Source organism: Microtus ochrogaster, unplaced genomic scaffold, assembly GCF_000317375.1.
Source record: "Microtus ochrogaster isolate Prairie Vole_2 unplaced genomic scaffold, MicOch1.0 UNK3, whole genome shotgun sequence".
Lineage (NCBI taxonomy): Eukaryota > Metazoa > Chordata > Mammalia > Rodentia > Cricetidae > Microtus > Microtus ochrogaster.
Window position 1 is genome coordinate 4050388 of NW_004949101.1, and position 8172 is coordinate 4058559.

At 44.7% G+C, this 8172-nt stretch overlaps 1 protein-coding gene across 1 annotated transcript in view; it reads right to left on the minus strand.

The window, feature by feature from the left end:
• Positions 1 to 8172, minus strand: part of Dtd1 (D-tyrosyl-tRNA deacylase 1) — a 179725-nt gene that overhangs the window by 152525 nt on the left and 19028 nt on the right. The gene's annotated exons all lie outside the window — the stretch shown is intronic.

Sequence of the window (8172 nt, forward strand, 5' to 3'; positions counted from 1 at the left end):
TTGTAACTGTAATTCTTGCTTGATAACTGTTTTGTTATATGTAATTTTGCTATGTTAAAGTTAAAGCCTTCCTTTTTTGCTGTTTAAACAGAAAAGGGGGAAATGATATGGGAGTGATTTCTTATTAATAAAGAAACTGCCTAGGCCCCTTGATAGGCCAACCCATAGGTGGGTGGAGTAAACAGAACAGAATGCTGGGAGAAAAAAGCTGAATCAGGGAGTCGCCATGATTCTCCCACTCCAGGCAGACGCAGGTTAAGATCATTCCTGGTAAGCCAGCTCTTGGGCTACATAGATTATTAGAAATGGGCTAGTCCAGGTGCGAGAGTTAGCCGAGAAAAGGCTAGATATAATGGGCCAAGCAGTGTTTAAAAGAATACAGTTTCCATGTAGTTATTTCGGGACATAAGCTAGAGCTAGCCATGTGGGCAGCCGGATGCCGGGGACGCAGCCTTGCCACTCCTAACACAACAGTCACTGAATTACAGAGAAAGCACTCACGCCCACTGAGCCATCTCACTGGTCCCGTTACTGTTCTTAAGAGACAAAAACTACCCTGGCCATGACACAGGATCCCACAGCAGCAGTGGCCACCTACACAAGATCAAGCTAGTTCCAAGCTCTAGCAAGGAGGGAGAAGATCCTGAGGTCCCGCCCTGCTGAAGAGTTTATGGCGGTTGATGGCTGCTGGGGTCTGGAACATCACTTTCCTTCTTCTTTTTTGTTTTTGTTTTTGTTGTTGTTGCTGCTGTTTAGTTTTGTTTTGTTTTGTTTTTTCAAGACAGAGTTTTGGTGTGGGAGGTCCAGGAGGGCTTCTCTGTAGTTTTGGAGCCTGTCCTGCAACTTGCTCTGTAGAGCACTCAGAGATTCTCCTGCCTCTGCCTCCCGAGTGCTGAGACTAAAGGCAAGCACTGCCACTGCTGGGCAAGAATCACTTTCCTTTAGGAGTGTGGCCACTCAAAGGTTGTGTGTGCCTAATGGATGATCCCAGGTACATCAGCAGCACTAAGAGGATTCAGTGGGTTTAAAAATAAATAAATCTAAGTCATTATAAAACAGCGACATAAAGCTGGGAGGAGGATGTGATAGGTCTGGTCTTAGGAGGAGTTGTTATGAGGGTGAGAATGGATATGATCAAGATATGTGGCATAAATGTATGACACTATCAAAGAATAAAGGTGAAAAGGACCCAAAAGTTTTAAAATCCAATAATCCAACAACAGAAGCACCAATAAGTCGCAGTGTGCTCCTGCCGTAAGCACTACCTAGCTGACACGAAAAAGACGTGAGGACATGGGGCAAAACTGGTAAGGGAAGACTCTCTAGGGAGATAAAAATAGTTTATTGCATGCTACCTTTTACATTAAAAGCCAAACACTCACATTAGTTTGCATCTGCACATACAATAGATAAACAGAAAAAGTAATAAAATTAATGATGTGTAGAAAGGTAGGGTATAGACGGAGACCACTATTTTGTTCCCAGCTGCCCAGACCCGAAATAATCACATAGAAACTGTATTAATTACAATACTGTTGGGCCAATACTTAAGTGTATTTCTAGCTAGTGCTTACACCTTAAATTAACTCATTTCTATTTTATCTTTTACCATGAGGCTCGTGGTTTACCAGTAAGGTTCCAGCTGGTGACTTGTGTCTTTGTCCTTCTATCGCTACATGGCATCTCTTTGACTCCGCCTAACTCTCTCCTCCTCTATCTGCTTGGAATTCTTGCCTTGCCCTATGATGTGCTGCAATAGGCCCAAAGCAGCTCCTTTATCAACCAATTATTCAGAGCATACAGTGACCTCATTTCCTTCCACTGGGCCCCACCTCTTAAAGTTTCCACTATCTCCTATGATAACCACAAGCTAGAAAAGAAATCTTTAGTATCTTTAGTAAATGGGCCTTTGGAGGGCATGGGGATTATGGAAGGGAAAAGGATGAATGAGACAGCTGTCACCCTCATGAGCCTGTCCTCATTTCATCACACCAGATAAGGCCATGACAACAGGGGTACCAAATCTCCGCCATGCCACCAACACTGGACTTGGGGCCACCACAGACACGTACTGTAGGTAAGAAAAGGAACTTGTAATATTAGGTTGTTCTTCGTTATGCAAAATCAATTACAGAAATCATCAAAAGATAGGAATTAAGCATGAAAGTAGAAACAGTTCCTCATTTGGGAAGAAGGCTAAAGTATAATCATGAGATGATGTAAGCTAAGTCTAAAAACGCATGCAGGAATAAATAAGAAAGCCAATCACCGAAGAGGAAAGGAAAAGATTCTGAGTGACAGAAAACACTAACCAATTTAGAAAAAAATCATTAATACCTGTACCAAGCTTCCACACAGAAGCATGAGACCATCCCATAGTCAGCCAGCCTTGCCACTCAGGAACAGTAAAGACCAGACCCACGCTGTAATTTCCTAAATTTATATTCAAAATAATGACTTCGGCTCACAGTCCCTGCCAAAGCCAGCATCTGCTGAAAGTTCACTCATGCTGCTAACATGATTTAAGTGGTAAGAAGGGTAGGAAATTAGATGAATCCATAGGCATTAACTACTAACCACAAAGCAAGAACTAGATGTGGTCTCCTGGCTCCCAAACCTTCTCCTTGCATTATGAAGCTGCAGGAGACCTAGACATAATGGATGCTCCATGCAGGGCACAGAGATGGCTGGCCAATCATAAGCTGCCACCTCCTTTAGTGCCTATCCACATTGTTCTAGCTCTTTGCCCATGACAGCTAAGACCCTACAGCAAGTGCATAGGAGTTCTTTATACTACAGTAACTTCTGCTTTGCCTGGGAGGCCTTTTTAGGTCCTGCTACACATGACTCAGCACTGGAATTAGAAGCCTGGAAGGATGGGCTCTTTCTTTTCAACCACTTCACATTGGTATAATATTTATTTCTACACTACTATGAAACAATGTCTGTTTAGCACTCAACTTAGACGGTGTTCCATGACCCCTGCCAAATGAGCTTTCAGCATTCATCCCAAGCTGGAACTCCCTGGGTGGCAACAGAAGCCACCACTGACTTTGCCCAGGGGCCACTCTGTCAATCTGGAGCAGAGGTTCTCAACCTTCCTAAAGCTACAACCCTTTAATACAGTTCCTCATGTTGTGGTGACCCCAGCCATAAAATTATTTTTGTTGCTACTTCATAACTGTGGTTCATTCTAAAACAGGGGGTAAACTTGTCAAATTTGTACGCTGGGATTTTTCCTCTAAGCAGTCAGTCATCTGAAGGTAGCCAGACAGTGAGAAAGTGGCAGGGTCACAGGCTGTGGAATGAGAGAGACGGCTCTAAACAATTTAACCTTACTTCCTGCAGCACAGGTCTGGTTTCCCTCCCTATCTCCATCCCCAGTGAGCTGGGAATCTGCTGGGACCAATGGTATGTGGCAGAAGGAAAGCTGTGCTGTTTCCAGGCCTGGCATTTTTATTTCCTGTCTTAGGGCACCGGTTCTCAAAATCCTTGCTCAGATAAAGCCAGCACCACATTAGAAACCCAAGTACACTGAGATCATCTGCTTCTGAGAAGCCCTGGCATTGCAGGGGGCCCAGGAGGATGAACGACCCTAAGGGGGAGTAGATAACTGTAGCAAGGCCACCTTAGCAGGAAGGCAAGCAGAAAGCAAAGGTGTTAATACCCAGAGAGCTCACTGGAACACACCAGAAACTTCTCAATGGGTCACACAAACACATGCTCGAAGAACACAGTTTGCATCTCCCCTTAGCTCTGGTCTCAGCTTAAACGTCTTGGCTGCTGACAAAGACAGAAGCCAAGTTGTCATATTTCCAACCATTTCTTTTAGTACTGTAGTCTCCTCAACTCCTCTCTCTACAGCTGCCTCTGCAGTTTTTGGAGCCTTCAAGCCAGTCACACGTGTGCCAGTGTGGCATGCCTACAGCTTTCCTAGAGACCTAGCCATGAGCTCTGCAGTCTCCAGCAGAGGTACACCCCATCCCTGCTGTTCTGGTGCTCATTCTAATCCCTGCCTCAGCTCCAGTGCAAAGAGGAGTGCATTTGCACATGCTGCACTGAGGTCTCTGCTGGCCAAGGGTCCACCAGGGAGTGCCGTGCCACAGGGGTCGTGATCCCAGTGAGGAACTGGAGAGCCCTAGGAAAGCTTGACCCCTGCTCTGAGGCTGACCTGTCCAGTGCCCTGGATCATTACAGCAGATAAGAGACCCAGAGAGTTGGGGAAGAGACACAAGGAAGATATTTCTAATTTATGTACACGACCAGTCACTAGTAATCCATAATGCCCATGTTCAAACATGTAATGTAGCATAATGAGTCAAGAAGGTCCAACAAATGAGCTCAACAAAGAGCAGCAAGAAAAATGAGGCCTGGGAGCACTTAAGGAGGACAGCCACAGCCCCATGCCATGCCTTTTGGCTTGTGTGGCAGAAGTCAATCAGCGGCTGCCCTACATACATCATTAGAGTGAGCAAGCACACGGTTTCGGGAGAGAGGAGGCATAACAGTTCCTGTGTAGCAGACAGAGGCAGACCTTAGGGGGTGAGGGTGGTGAGGAATGGGCTGGCATGGATGGCCTGCTTGGTACTCAGGTCCATGATGATGCCCAGGCACAGGTTGCTGCCGAGAACTATATTGTGGGCATAGCCATGATGCAGCAGTGAGGGTCCATGTTGATGTCTGTGGTTCCTATTACCTTTAAGGGCCCTGCAAACACCCATGAAAAAAACCTGAGACCATGTTGGTGTCTGAAGAATATGCCCCCACAGGGGCTATGCCAATCTGAAAGGCCTGCACTGCCACCTGGGACCATGCAGGGTTACAAGAGCAGAACATCATAACAATAATGACTTCCTGAAACAAGGAAACATGGCTGCAAGGTGGACATAACAAGGTAGACATAACACCCCTTTTGAAACAAAGGTAGGGTTGCAAGGTAGTTAAAAAACAACTCTTTGAAACGAAGACATGATTGCCATTCCTAGAAAGGCAGTGTAGAACCATTTGTAGTTAAGGTTACAGGTGAGGTGTAGCCCAATCCTTGAGAAACAGGTTTAATCATAAACAGGAATGAACCCAGTTTGTCTTTACTATAAGATGGCTTTTAAGCCTAAAATGGAGACAGACTGATTCTTCATTTGTTGTGAAAATGCAAGTGAATAAACAGTGGGCAGTGCTTACTCTACACAGGGCCTAGAAGATCCAAAGCTCCTAATACGAGATGCAGTTTGGCATGCTGTGTACTGACAATAATAAAGTGGGGGTGACATAACTAGCTTGCCCAGGGGGGCACCCATTCTATGTAGATGCAGGGGGAGAGCTCAGGTTAGAGCACCATCACAAACAATAGGAAGTAAGACAATAGACTTCACTGCCTAACATGAACCACTGCTGGTCTGAGTGGGAAGGGCTATTGGCTGTGAAGAAAATGTCTGCAATCCAATGGACACTCACTGGGAATATGAAAGACCAAGTTATAAATGTAAAATGAATGCTCAGCCATGAAAGGAGAAGGAAGTGGAGAAAAAATGTTAACAGTAGTTAAACTACTTTCCATTTTAAAGTTGCTGAAGTGGCCCTGAAAAATGCTAAAATAAAGAAAATGTATTCAGCAGTTCATTTGCCTACATCTCTTCAGCTCAAAGGCTTCCCATGAAGCTGGAAGACAAATTCTCAAAAATAATCAAAGGTGGTAGGCATGAGAAACACACTGCACTCTTCCCAGTGCAGGCTGGAGAAGAACTAAGGCCAGAAGAGAGAGAAGCTCTGATGACAAAACCATAGCCCTTCTGAAAGTCCAAAAGTTGCAAAGATTTTGCTTAAAACTCTGTACTTTTTGATTAAAAATTCATGTCATGTTTCATAAAAGTAATTAGATGGATCATATCTCATGTGTTTAAATTCTGACCCACTATAAAATGACACTGTTTACAGCATACCACTTCAGGCCCTTCATATAATGTCCTGGATAAAAATTCATACCACTTCAAAACTGAAAGCATCTAATAATACATGAAGCACTCCTCTCTAAGGACTTGGATGAATGTTGTTTTGCATTCAGTCAAGCATTTCAAAAGCAGTGTCAATGCTCCCCTGCTGAAAGCGCCCCTGAAATACATCAGAGATTTCTCGGAAGTGCGATGACTGCATGAACAGCAGGGAAGACAATGCTGAGGGTTCCCAATCCTTGGCTCTGCAAAGCAGTAATTCCTCAGAGGACCTGACTTAATCGCTCACTCCATGAAGAAGCAAGTTCATAGCAAAGCTAGGTCAGAGAACCCCAGAGATGGAGCCACAAGCTGCCTCATGAATGCAGTTCTAAAGGAGGCCATTTCCAGAAGAGACAGAACTCTTCTGCTCCATCAGAACCCAAAAAGGCTGGGATTTGATTTAAAGCACAAAAATGCTATATATGTTTTCTCATGACAAATGGACACATTTTACAGGGACGAGAATTAAAAGAAACACACCCACGTACATGCAACAATAATAAAAAAACAAAGGTCTGAAGCTGGAGGGTTCCACAGTTAGGAGAAAATGGCCAACTCTTTCTTCACCCTCCTGATCTGACACAAAAGCCTGGCAGCTTAAACAAAGGCCTTGTGGCCTTTTGTCTGGAAGCAGCAGGCCCCCTGCAGATGGAGTGGGAGTTCAAGGCCTGATCAGGACTGCTTGAAGGGACCCTGGCTGGAGCACGTGGCTCTGGCAGGCCTTGCCCTTCTCCCCATTCCCTCTGCCCTGCTAAAAACCATTAGATTACTTTCCTAAGCTAGCCACCAAGGTCTGTTCCTTTATTTGGCCACTTCCTCCTCTTGAGGCTGACTATCAAAGTCCAGCAATCAGAGAACCCCCTTTGACTGACCTAATTAACATGCCCAATTAAAATTAAACACCTCATCCTAACAAGGGGTTCCCCCTTAACCTATATAAACCACCATTTGCCTATATTCCATGTCTGTCTCCCCTCTATCCAGAGGCAGTCCTTTGCCCCTCCAGGGCGAATGTCCCTGCCCCCTTCCCTTGTCCCTTTCCCCTTCTTGCTTACCCTCCCTCTCCATCACTACAGCGTCCTAGCCCATTCTAACAGACCTCCCCTTTTCCTCCTCTTCAAAACCACACCTGCAAGGCCATTTGCTCTGGTTTTCTCCCTGAGTCAGAAAGCAGCCACTGTAACTTTCTTCCCAGTTTAATAAAGGATCTCTCGTGAAAGCAGGTGTGTGGGAGCAGTCTGTGCCTAATCTTGGGTCTGGAAGGGAGCCCCCGCTGTGTGAGCATCCCCTTCACCCAGCCAATCAACCATCCCAGCCTTCTTCAAACTGACCAACCCTAAATTAGGAAAGAAAAACTCTTCAGAGGCTTTAAACAGTCCCCACCACAGATTTTCAGCTTCCTGGTTCCCCCTCTGCTTTGCAGAGGGTCTTTTTCTCTGTAGGTCTGCTATATGTGTGTTTTCTCACCCCCATGGTTTGCTCCAACTGCTGATTTTGTCTGCAGTGCTTGAGATTTCTCTGCTAACACCTGTTGTGCTTCAGATTTTTCCTGCTTTTTAATTCTTTAACAGAGAAAATGAACCAATCAAGACCTCTAAGCTGTATCCTGACCACCTTTTCCATGTGGGTGCTGAGATCCAAACTCGGGTCCTCTTACACTCTTACAACTAAACTATCTCTCCTGCCTCTGAAGTCTACTGTTCTTTTTTTAAAAAAGGCCTTTTTATATACACGTGCACAAACACACTTTTTGTACACATGTGCATGCACACACACATAAAACATATATATGTGTTCCCCTGAAGGACACAATGGCTGACACACAGCACCTTATACTGCTAATCTACTATGCACTTGGACCAGTGTTTCCCACTCTTGTCCTCAATACATACATGGAATATATTTTATAGGTAGGTAGGTAGGTAGGTAGGTAGGTAGATAGATAGATAGATAGATAGATAGATAGATAGATAGATAGATAGATAGATAGATAGACAGATAGAAATAGAATCTGAGAACTTTTTGTACTGATTACTTGCCTAATGCCATAATATTCTATATATATTAAACCAAATCAAAATAAGTCTACAGGGCTAGAGAGATGGCTCAGGGCTTAAGAGCTTTTGCTGTTCTTGTAAAGAGCTGGGGTTCAGTTCCCAGCATCCCTGTCAGGAACGCACAA